At 36.8% G+C, this 13,103-nt stretch overlaps 1 protein-coding gene across 2 annotated transcripts in view; it reads left to right on the top strand.

Annotated features, from left to right (window-relative positions):
- Nucleotides 1-13,103, top strand: part of C1GALT1 (core 1 synthase, glycoprotein-N-acetylgalactosamine 3-beta-galactosyltransferase 1) — a 48,493-nt gene that overhangs the window by 650 nt on the left and 34,740 nt on the right. The window contains exon 1 of one of the 2 annotated variants that reach the window (XM_010839731.1): nucleotides 9-33. The exons of the other annotated variant lie outside the window; for it this stretch is intronic. The gene's annotated coding sequence lies outside the window, so the exon portion shown is untranslated. Of the gene's footprint in view, nucleotides 1-8; nucleotides 34-13,103 lie in introns of those variants that run through there. 2 annotated transcript variants of the gene reach the window in all.

Genomic DNA, 13,103 nt, shown 5'->3' with positions numbered 1-13,103 from the left:
GGGGGACTTCCTCTGAGCTCTCTGGATCATCAGGTTTGTCTGGCTGATTTGTTCTTGTTAAATTCCCCTGCCCCTGACAGAATAAGCTAGGCAGGTGTGTTGCGGCATTGCTCCGTGAAGGACGCGGGACGAGTGTTTTCCTTCCCGCCTTCCTCTCCCACCAAATGGGATTAATAGATGCTGACAAAATTGACTTTACAGCTTTTAATTTGGGTACATTGTCTGCTCAGAAAATGAACGAAATGTAGGGGTGGGGATTTATTCTTGCCCAGCACTTACCCTCTCTATTATTATTTTCAAAAGACTGGAACTTAAACATCACACGCCTTGGAAAAGTTGACTGGATTTATAGCCTAGTTCTCTCAGTGCCTTGTAGTTATTGTGGTATATCGTTTTAGAGCTTTTCAGATTGAACAGTATTATCCTAACCATGAATTGGTTTCATCGTGGTTTTAAAACTTAGTTAAAAAGTTAGAACTTTAATGCAATAGAGTGAGTGATTAGGCCAATGTGAAACGGACAGAAATGTGTTCATTTACCAGAAATTGGGCACTGAATATAGATAGCTCTGCCTAGGTAACTTCAAGTTATTTAATTCTGGTGTTAGTTTAGAGGGTGGGAATCTGAGTACTTAGGAGGTAAAACTAACTTTTTACACTTTTATCAGATAAATGTCAAATGAGCCTTATGTACATGATGTGTGTTCTAAGTATTGTGTATAGTAATTGAATTTATTTCATTTTCTGCCGGCCTTAGTGTATATTAATGTACAGTTTAATTGAATGTAAAGTTTCAAGCTACCAAACAGTTAACTCTTTTTACCATATGTTAAGTAAAACAGTGATTTAGTAAGGAAAGTATGACTCACTTAAAATTCTTCACAGGAAAAGTGTGTGGTTTTTTAGTTATGGTGGAGAACCATTTAAGATGTTTCTCTTAAATTTCCCTGAAATTTGTGTTTTTCTGTATCTTTTTACTTTGGGTTCAGCATTTTAAAAATATTTTGTGGGTACTATTCATTTAAAGATAGATATGCTTTTTGGGGGGTATTGTTTGTACTAGTCTGTGTTTCTGAGTAAGTTCAGTATCCAGAAATTATTAGACTATCACAAAGTCATTTAGGAGTGCATATCAATTAATGGTCACCTAGTCACAGAAATAGAAAAGTGTGTCTTTTAGGTATATGCAGTACTACTATTTGTGTATTGACTTGTGCTCACTAACATAAAAATTGCATTATACAACTTATACACTCCATGGACCATGGTGATTTTAGAGTCTCAGTGTGGAGAAATCATTGATTGGAATTCTTGTGACAGTGCACCTATAAACATTAAATGGAAAATGGACAGCTTGATGCTGAAATTTAATTCTGATTCACTTAAAATTTTAAGCTTCCCGATATTTATTGAGATTTTAGTAAAGAGGCTAGTATACAAACTATAGCAAAGTGGAAGGAATATGGCAAAATTCTTTTTAAAATAAGGGGGTGGGGGGATGCATAATTCTTCCATGAAAGAGAAGTTAGCATTTTATCTTGAAATCTAAATGAGTATCAAATATATACTTAAATTTTCATTTTACAGCTAATTCAGATGTCCTACAGGAAAATGCAGGCCAAAATCTATAATGTGTGAAAATCAGAAGCGTCCCTTAAAGAAAAAAATACAAAGAAGCTGTTATATGTGAAATAGGGTAGCCTGTAGGAAGGTAGAAGAAACCAAAAAGAAAATCCAAGTGATCTAGACTCTGTAGTGTGAGCTACCTGGCACATTGAAGGGACATGTTGAGGGCAGAGAGAGGTGATATTTAATTAGGGAGATTCTGAAACAGGAAATCTGATTAGTTCACAATGAAAGCTACGTCTTAAAATATTTAAATTGGTGCAAGTTGGATAATTGGCAGATTTGAAACTATATGCAACTTGATAGAGTCATTTGCATTTTTGGTCATTGTGTTAGCTTCCGAGGGCTGCTATAACAAAGTACAACACACTGAGTTATTTAAAACAACAGAACTTTATCATTTCACAGTTTTGGAGGTTACAGGTCTGAAATCAAGGTGTTGACAGGGCCGTGCTCTACCTTCTGGGGAATTTTATCTGTTCTATGCCTCTTAGCTTTGTGTGTCACTGGCACTCCTTAGCTTGAAGTTATATTACGCAAGCCTCTGCCTCTGTTGTCACATGGCGTTCTCCCTGTATGTCTCTCCCTTAATGTGGTGTTCTCCCCTTTTTGTAAGGACTTCAGTCATATTGAATTACAGTCCACCCTGCTGCATGCGTGTTAAGTCGCTTCAGTCGTGTCCAACTCTTTGCGACCCTTTAGACTATAGCCCACGAGGCTCCTCTGTCCATGAGATTCTCCAGGCAAGATGACTGAAGTTGGTTGCCATGCCCTCCTCCAGGGGATCTTCCCAACCCAGGGACTGAACTGGCATCTCTTAACATCTGCATTGGCAGGCGAGTTCTTTTACCACTAGCACCACCCGGAAAGTCTTTGGCACCATATAGCAGACCAAATCAGAGAGGGCATTGAGAATAGGCTAAATTCATTTACCTATCTCAGTACCTACTATATGCTAGGTCATAGAAATAAAACAATGACTGCTGCTAGGTAGGCAAAAATCTCTGTCCTCATGGAACTTATGTTCTAAAACCTTGGTTCTCGAACTGTGGTCCTTGGAACCTCTGCATCACCTGGGAACTTGTCAGAAATGCAAATTTTTAGGCTCTCTTCCGCAGACTTGTTGATTCAGAAATTCTTTTAACAAGCTTTTCAGGTGATTCTGGTGTAGACTCAGGTTTGAGAACCACTGATCAAGATGGAGAAAAGAGACAATAATCAAGATGAGTAAGTAAAATATGTAATATATTAGATGTTAATAGGTGCTGTCAGTAAAAGTAGGGTGGCTCAGGAAGACATGCCCCCCACCCCCCCACCAGGAGTAAAGGCCGGAAGGAGTTGGGGAGTAAGCCATGTGAGTATCTGGGTGAGTTGTGTTCCCAACAGAGAACAGCAAGTATAAGGACACTCAGGTATTTGAGGAACAGCAGAGAGTCCAAAGTTAAAACACAGCAAGGAGCAGATAGTAATAGGTTCAGTTTTTGAAATTTCTATTTGTTCCTTTTTAACCTGCAAAAACCAAATACTAGGAAAGCAAGAGAAAAGTGCGGGAGTAGGATGCCAGGTTGAACCTAGTTGTCTGTGTAAGAATAGACTAGTATATAATCTAGATATATTTTATACATTCATTTGGCACTATGTGAAGACATTTGAATGACAACTAGGGGGAGTGCTACTGATGTCTAGTGAGTATGGGCCTAGGATGCTGTTGAACATCTTACAGTGAACAGGGCACCCCCCACAACAGAGAGTTACCCAGCTCAGAATGTCAGTTATGTCAGGGTTAAGAAACATTGGCTTAATGGGATTTACAGAGGTTGGGGCATGGATAGCAGAGGAAGGGTGTGTTGTATAGATGGAAAAGACAGTGGGAATAGAGGAGCTCACTGCATTGAGTGTTTATTGAACTGTAAATAGTTCAGAATTGCTGAAACTAAATTATAAGCAGGGGAGAGATTGGGGGGGTGCATACTGTACCTATATGGTAATGCAATTCTTTGAAAGCAAAGTTATGAAACAGTAGGAAAGCTAATATATTATTAATTTTATATTAAGCATCACTCACCTTAAGGGTAGACTAGTATTTATATTTTATGTATTCGTTACATAACTTTGTATTAATGTTTTTCAATATTTATAGCCTACACAGTTCATTTGCAAATTTTTCAAATTGTCACTAATCTCCAAAGAAGTTTTCAAGTATTTTTATTCAAAAATATCTGCATAAAAGTGAACCCAGCCAGTTCAAATCCATGTTGTTCAAGGGTCAACTATAGTTACCTTTGATGAGAACCTGGGGTAGAGATAGGAATGAAAATATACTCTTTTCTGTATGTATGTGTATGTATGTATATATGTACATGTGTGTATATGTATGTTTAATCTATGTTTTCAGTTTGGGTTTGTTTGTTTCCTGTATATTAGCAATACTTTACTAACAAAAAATTGTAGTTGCCAAATGTGCCAAGATTTTCCTAATTAGTGCAAATCAATCATTGTTCTTAACATCTACAGCGTATTCTCTGGTAGAGATGTACCATATATTTTTTTTAAACTAGCTCCTCATCAACAAACATCTGTGGCTATGGCTGCCATGAATATCTTTGCACAGTTCTGTGTTTGTATCCATAAGAAAAATTTCTGATCATGAAATGATGTGTCAAGGCACACTTGAAAAAGTTTACAGATACTGTCAAACTGCTCTTCTAAAAAGACAGTAAGTATGTGTATTCTGAGGAACATCAGAGGAGCGTCAGTTTTCTCTCATGTCTGTGTCAATGCTGGCTGTTACTAAGCTTAACATTTTTTGCCATTCTGATAGGTTAAGAATAGTATCTCTTCATTTGAGGTTTACATTTCTGTAATATGAGTGAAATGTGAACATCCTTGACCATTGTATTTTTTTTTCATTCAAATCCTTTACTTTTTTTTAACTGTTGTTACATTAAGTCGATTATCTTTTTCATGATGGTTTTTGTTATTTTTTGCTGTACAGATTTTTTTAAACATTTTATACAAAACGTACATTTGAACTAGCAGTTTCACTGCCAGTTAATTAAATGAATAACCTCATACACTTTTACTATATTTTTACCTTTTGGGATTTGAAAAAAATCTGGGTTCATGATATAAAAATGTAAAAAAGATGTTTTCTTCTTGTTCTGTTTGAATTTCATTTTTTTAAAGTATTGAAATCTTAGAAACAGAATTTGAAAGAAATAGGTGGAGATCCAGATGGTTGCTTTTTTATCTTTTCCCCAAAAGATTATTATTTCAATATCCTTTCTTGAATAAGCCATCTTTTTCTTGATTTGAAATGCTATGTGTACTATGCATTAAATTTCCATATGTACTTGCTTTTTGTTGTTTTTGTTTTTTTTTTTAACAAACTCTATTTCAGTCTGATAAGGACCACCAGGGATATATATCTTTAGGCTAACAAAGTGAGGTTAATTAACTTGCTGCTGAGAAGGAGATCACACACCAGAGGAACTGCCAGAAGGGATAGTGTTATTATAGGATTCTGGGGAGGGGTAGAGTTTAGACAAAATTTAAATGAAGCAATATTTGATAAGTTTAAAGCACAGCAAGACTGTGTACCGGGTTAATTAACATCAGGCTTGGGCTGAGAAACAGACTTAAGAGTCCCGTTTCCTTGGAGACTACAAAGTTAAGATGAATGTGTGGAATGTTGTATCTGGGAAACCCTTATCTGAAGCTCCGGGTTGGAAATTGAGGCTGCTTCTGATTAATGATTCATCATCCATGCAAGAGTGGGGTGTTCCAGTCTCACTGATACACTTTCAAATAATTCTGACAGTCTGTAGAGAAAAAAGGTTTCACAGCAGTATGTCTTTAGTATGAATTAATAGAAGCATTAAAAACATTTTTTCCAATCCACAGGTATACTGATGTGCCTGTTCAGCCAGAATATCAAATTGTTTTAATTACTCTACCACATATTATACTCACATGATTATTTTTCCAAATAACATATAAAATAATTTTTACCACATTATTTAATTTTTAAAAATCTTGTGTCTTAAGTAGATCTGCCTAGATTTAGTCCACCCTCACACCCCTTTCCCAGGTATACGCCTCAGATTTTTTTATGTGGACCATTTGTAAAGTCTTTATTGAAATTGTTGCAGTATTGCTTCTGCTGTATGGTTTTTGGGGTTTTGGCCACCAGGCATATGGGATCTTAGCTCCCCAACCAGGGATTGAACCTACACTCTCTGCATTGGGAAGCAAAGTCTTAACCACTGGATCACTAGGGAAGTCCTTACTCACATGTTTATTTTTCCAGACTTTTCAGTTACATTATTTAACTTTTAAATATCTTATATTTTAGTTGGGACAGTATTATATATATATATAATTTACCATCTTAACCATTTTTAAGTGTACAATTCAGTGATGTTAAGTACATTTAACTTGTGCCAACCATGACCACCATCTTCCAGAGTTCTCATCTTATAAAACTGAAAATTCATACCCATTAAATAGTAGCTCCGCTTTCTCCTCTCCTACCGTTCCCTGGAAATCACCATTCTACTTTCTGTCTATGATTTTAGCTAAGTTTCTCATATAAGTGAGATTATTACATAGTATTTGTCTTTTTGTGACTGGCTTCTTTCATTTAGCATAATATGCTGAAGGCTCATCCATGTTGTAGCATATGTCAAAATTTCCTTACTTTAAAAGGCTGAATAATATTCTGTCACATATATATAACATATTTTGCATATCCATTCAATCATTTGGGTTGCTTCCACGTATTAGCTATTATGACAGTGCTGCTATAAAAATGGGTATACAGATATCTTTTTGAGACCCTGCTTTGAATTCTTTTGAGCATATACCCAGAAATGGAATTGTTGGATCATGTGGTAATTTTATTTTAATTTTTTCCACATGCTCTTTCCTGCAGTTGATATACTATTCTGCATTCCCATTGCTGCTGCTGCTAAATCGTAGCAGTCATGTCCGACTCTGTGCACCCCATCGACGGCAGCCCATCAGGCTCTGCCGTCCCTGGGATTCTCCAGGCAAGAACACTGGAGTGGGTTGCCATTTCCTTCTCCACATTCCCACTAGTAGCACACAAACATTTTCATTTCTCCACATCCTCACCAACACTTGTTATTTTCCTTTTCCTTTTGATAGTCGCTATCGTTAGTGGATGTGAAGCCGTATCTCATTGTGGTTTTGGTTAGCATTTCCCTAATGGTAAGTGATGTTGAGCATTTTATTTCCTGCTCAACGTGTTCATGCCTATTGGCATTTGTGTATCTTCTTTGGAGAAGTTATCTATTCCAGACCTTTGCCCATTTTTGAATTGTGTTTTTGTTGTCATTGTTAAGTTTTAGGAGTCCTGTATATATTCTGGGTATTAATCCCTTACCAGATACATTTGCAAATATATTCTCCCATTCTTTGGATTCCCTTCTTACTCTATAGATAATACCTTTTGATGCACAAATGTTTTAAGTTTTTATAAAGCCAAGTTTGACTGCCTTTTATTTTGTTGCATGCACTTTTGATGTCATATCCAAAAAATAATTGCCAACTCCAGTGTTGTGAAGCTTTTGTCTTATGTTTCCTTCTAAGAGTTTTATACATTTAGGGCTTAGTTTAGGTCTTTGATCCATTTTGAGTTAATTTTTGTATATGGTGTAAAGTAGGGGTCCCACTTCATTCTTCAGTGTGTGGATATCCAGTTTTCTCAGTACCTTTTGTTTAACAGACTGTCCTTTGTCCAGTGAATGGACTTGGTCCTCTTGTCAAAAATCTTTTGACCATGAATGTGAGGGTTTATTTCTGGGCTCTCTGTTTTGTTCCACTGGGCTGTGTGTCAGTGTCACCCTGTTTTGATCACTGTAGCTTTTTGGTACGTTTTGAAATTAGAAAGTATGTGTCTTCCAGTTTTATTCTTCAAGATTGTTTTGGCTCTGTGAGGTACTTTGACATCCCATATAAATTCTATGATGGGTAATTCTGTTTCTTAAAAAAGCAACATTGGATTTTGATACAAATTGCATTGAACTTATAGATCACTTTAAATAGTATTGATAGCTTAACAATATTAAATCTTCCAGTCCATGAACAGGGGATGTCTTTCTGTTTGTGTCTTCTTTAATTTCTGCTGAAGATGCAAAAAATATTAATGTTCTCATTGAAAAGTAACAGAAAAGGTATTTTCACTTTTGATCTTCTGAATCTGAAATTGGAATAGTTTTTAAAATAAAAGTGAAGGCTATTTGTTAATATTTTCTATTTCTGTAGTTTTAATAAATTACTAATAGAAAATATTTTAGTCTATCTCTCAGATAATATGTACTTCTATTATAATTTATACAAGCTGAATACACATCAAAGAAAATAATATATAATTCATGCTGTATGTCTAGTTCATAAACTTTGGATTATATAAGTGTATAAAAGTGTCAAGTGATGGGACTATATGATTTATTAGATTGGTGCAAAAGTAATTGCAATTTTTGCATTGTTAAAATTTGCCATTTGATATTGGAATACATCCTGAATAAATGTGGTTATGTTACACATCATTTTAATGTGCGTTTCTCACTTTATGTTTTTTTGCTGATGACTTATTACTTACTGTTTATTTTATATTTATTTTGGACTATAGAAATGTTAAACAAAATGCAAATTTGAACGATTTTCTTATTTGAGTTCAAAATGGGTCGTAAAGCAGCAGAGACTGCTCACAGCATCAGCACATTTGGGCTGGGAACTGCTAACAAACGTAGTGCAGTGGTGGTTCAAGAGGTTTTGCAAAGGAGACAAGAACCTTGAAGATGACGAGCATAGTGAGTTGCCATCAGAAGTTGACAGTGACCAACTGAGAGCATCATCGAAGCTGATCTTACAACTACACGAGAAGCTGCTGAAGAACTCAATGTCAGCTATTCTATGGTTCTGCATTTGAAGCAAATTGGAAAGGTGAAAAAGCTCAATAAGTGGGTGTCTCATGAGCTAACCAAAAATCAAAAAAATTGTTGTTTTTAAGTGTTGTCTTCTCTTATTCTATGCAACAGCAAACCATTTCTCAATCAGATTGTGATGTGTGGTGAAAAATGAATTTTATATGACAACCAGTAACAACCAACTAGTGATTCTAACCGAGAAGAAGCTCCAAAGCATTTCCCAAAGTCAGACTTGCACCAAGAAAAGGGCATGGTCACTGTTTGGTGGTCTGCTGCTGGTCTGATCCACTACAGATTTCTGAATCCTAGAGAAACCATTACATGTGAGAAGTATGCTCAGCAAATCAGTGAGAAGTACCAAAACTTCCAGTGCCTGCAGCAGGCATGGGTCAACAAAAAGTGCTGCATTCTTCTCCACAACACCCAACTGCTCGTCGCACAACCAGTACTTCAGGAGTTGAACCAGTTGGGCTACCGCCACATTCACCTGACGTCTTGCCAACCAGCTACCACTTCTCCAAGCATCTTGACAACTTTTTGCAGGAAAAATGCTTCCACAAGCAGCAGGATGCAGAAAATGTGTTCCAAGAGTTCCTCGAATTCCAAGACATGGATTTTTATGCCATAGGAGTGAACAAACTTACTTCTTGTTGGCAAAAATGTGTTGATTGTAATGGTTCCTATTTTGATTAATAAATAATGTGTTTGAGCCTAGTTATAATGATTTAAAATTCAGTCTGAAACTGTAATTACATTTGCACCAACCTAGTATTTAGTAAATTAGGTAGTATAGATGAAGATACCTATTTGGAAAAGATAATTTCAACTACACAGTCTTCCCTGGTGACTCAGTGGTAAATAATATGCCTGCCAATGCCAGAGATGTGGGTTCAATCCCTGGGTCAGGAGGATACTCTGGAGAAGGAAATGGCAACTCACTCTAGTATTCTTGCCTAGAAAAATCCCATGGCAGAGGAGCCTGGCAGGCTATAGTCCGTGGAGTCACAAAGAATTGGACATGACTTAGCAACTAAACAACAACAACTTCAACTGTGCCTCCCACATACACACACTTAGAACAGACATTTGTTTGCATTTTATAAGCCAGGCAATGTGTTAGATACGAGGAGATAGGGATAAAAGAGTCATAGCTGTTGTTCTTGAAGAATGTATAGTCTAGAGGAAAGAGATGCACATACATACTATGGATGCACATATATACTATGATGCAGTGTAAGTATATAGCACGAGATGTGAATGAAGGAACAAGAAAACATTTGATGGAAGAGCAGTTAATTTGATCATGGGCAATAGGTAAGACTGGTCATGAAAAGTACTGAAACCAAGGTAACCATGAAAGATAATCCTGCATTTATCTGGTAGACATAACTGAGGCAGGCATTCCAGGCAGAAAGAATAGAAAGCCCAAAGTCATCCATATGAAAGACCATGGCAGATTGGAGGATGTCTGAATATAGACTTTAGGTAAACTAGAGCTAGATCTTGTCCACCAAGTAAGCAGTATGGGCATGATCCTGTGGCATTGGGAAGCATTTTTTAAAGAATAAGACTGCTATGTGAAACCTTTATTAGTTGTTGGGAAAGAGCAATAAAAGAGCTGAGCCCAAGGGAAAATTGTCAAGGAATGGAGGGAGAAAAGTGTCCACAGAGTATAAAATAGATGTGGAAATATAATCAGGTTTGTGGACTTGGGGCATGAATAAGGACATGCCCTCTCAGTTCAAATCAGCTGATATTTTTTGTACCACTGTCTTGTGAAAAGCATCATAGTCAGCAACTCTGAGAGGTAGGAAGCTATTTCTTGCCTTCTGGGAGTTTACATTCTGTAAACATGAGAAAATATACCAATGACTGAATCCTTAGTTCCTAGGATAGTATTTGACAAATTGAAAGGTACTCAGTCAGTAGTGCCTCCCAAAGATTTCATAAAACCTCACGGTCATGTTGTGTAAATCTCAAAGTGTAATTCTGCGTTTAAAAAAATGTTTCCACCAGTTCTAGGTTAAATGATCAAAATGTGAGAATGCCTTTTGCTGTTCTGTGAGTTTCACAAATATTTTTTGCATCCTTAGTGATTTCTGTAATACCCAAAGTTAGTGCTATATTATACTGCTTTATATCAAATTGAAGAAAGAGAAAAGGGGAAAGAGTGCCATACAGATTTCTTTTCACATCTGCTCTGCTTATTGACTAACCTTCAGACTGGGATTTCCAAGCCTGAGTATAACTACCAGTAACTCAAAGAGAATTAAATCTAAACCCAATGAAAAGAGCATCGAACTAAGAAAAAAGGCTTACTGTAAACATTACTCTTTGAGTCAAGAAGGAAAGTTGAATACAGCATCTTCCTTTTTGAGTTTTATTCACCCAGAAATCAGAACTCTTAAGTCTCTATTTATTTCATGATGTAGCAAGCTACCAGCCACCATTCAGTATTTTTGGAGAGAAATAATTTTTTTCAAAATTATGCAGTAACTAATTCTCAAAGTGTGATCCAGGAAAAGTGAAGTCCTTTATATTGTTTTAGGAGGTTGATAAAGTCAGTCTCTTTATACTAATATCAATATATTATTTGCTTTTCTTCAGTCATTCTCATATAAGTTTGCAGTCTGGTTTTTTAAGTAGCTACATAATATATGATATTGCAGCAAATTGAATGCAGAAGGAGATATGGAGTTCCAGTCCCACGTGTCTTGTATTAAACCACATGCTGAGATTTGCAAAATATTAAGCAATGCTACTCTTCTCAATAAGTTTTTTAGAAAATATATTTTTTTCTCATAAAATAAGTTGTAAGCAGGTAGTTGTAAATATAACTTATAAAACAGGTAGTGGATTTGTCACTACTATTCATGAGTTAATATATATTCTCATTTTAATTTTTAATACAAATCTAATCAATAAATGTAACCCACATAAAAGCTGTTTGAGATCTTCCATGATGCAGAGTTTAAAGGGATCTTGAGACTAAATTTTTTGAGAACTGCGCAAGTAATGTATGAGCTTGCCTGGTGGCTCAGATGGTGATGAATCTGCCCCATGGTTTGGGAAGATCCCTTGGAGAAGGGAATGGCTATCACTCCGGTATTCATGTTCATCTCACTCAATTTGGAAAAATTTTGGAAAGAAAATAGTCTTGGTTACCACTAATTCCACCACTGAAATTAGAAATTAGAGTTGAAATTAGAAATGAGAAAATTTTAACATTTTGGTATATATATATATTTGCTTTATTTTAGGATAGATTTTTTTAAAGCACAAAACTATAATAATATTATATATAAAACTTTGCAGCCTTTTTTCACTTGCATGCTAACTGTATTTCTGTGTTATGTAATTTGAAAAGTTTCAGTTCAGTTCAGTTCAGGTGCTCAGTAGTGTTCAACTATTTGCAACCCCATGAATCGCAGCACGCCAGGCCTCCCTGCCCATCACCAACTCTCAGAGTTCACTCAAACTCATGTCCGTCGAGTCGGTGATGCCATCCAGCCATCTCATCCTCTGTCGTCCCCTTCTTCTCCTGCCCCCAATCCCTCCCAGCATCAGGGTCTTTTCCAGTGAGTCAACTCTTCGCATGAGGTGGCCCAAGTATTGGAGTTTCAGCTTCAGCATCAGTCCTTCCAATGAACACCCAGGACTGATCTCCTTTAGGATGGACTGGTTGGATCTCCTTGCAGTCCAAGGGACTCTCAAGAGTCTTCTCCAACACCACAGTTCAAAAGCATCAATTCTTCAGCGCTCAGCTTTCTTCACAGTCCAACTCTCACATCCATGCATGACCACAGGAAAAACCATAGCCTTGACTAGACGGACCTTTGTTGGCAAAGTAATGTCTCTGCTTTTTAATATGTTATCTAGGTTGGTCAGAACTTTCTTCCAGGGAGCAAGCGTCTTTTAATTTCATGGCTACAATGACCATCTGCAGTGATTTGGAGCCCAAAAACTAAAGTCAGCCACTGTTTCCCCATCTATTTCCCATGAAGTGATGGGACCAGATGCCATGATCTTTGTTTTCTGAATGTTGAGCTTTAAGCCATCTTTTTCACTCTCCTCTTTCACTTTCATCAAGAGGCTTTTTAGTTCCTCTTCACTTTCTGACATAAGGGTGGTGTCATCTGCGTATCTGAGGTTATTGATATTTCTCCCAGCAATCTTAATTCCAGCTTGTGCTTCTTCCAGCCCAGCGTTTCTCATGATGAACCAGTCTGTTGTTGTTCCATGTCCAGTTCTAACGGTTGCTTCCTGACCTGCATATAAGTTTCTCAAGAGGAAGATCAGGTGGTCTGGTATTCCCATCTCTTTCGAAATTTTCCACAGTTTATTGTGATCCACACAGTCAAAGGCTTTGGCATAGTCAGTAAAGCAGAAATAGATGTTTTTCTGAAACTCTCTTCGTTTTTCCATGATCCAGCAGATGTTGGCAATTTGATCTCTGGTTCCTCTGTCTTTCCTAAAACCAGCTTGAACATCTGGAAGTTCATGGTTCACATATTGCTGAAGCCTG

The sequence above is a fragment of the Bison bison genome, unplaced genomic scaffold, assembly GCF_000754665.1.
Source record: "Bison bison bison isolate TAMUID 2011002044 unplaced genomic scaffold, Bison_UMD1.0 scf7180017864134, whole genome shotgun sequence".
Taxonomy (NCBI): domain Eukaryota; kingdom Metazoa; phylum Chordata; class Mammalia; order Artiodactyla; family Bovidae; genus Bison; species Bison bison.
Note: the sequence above shows the minus strand (reverse complement) of the source record. Positions and strands in the feature narration are given on the sequence as shown.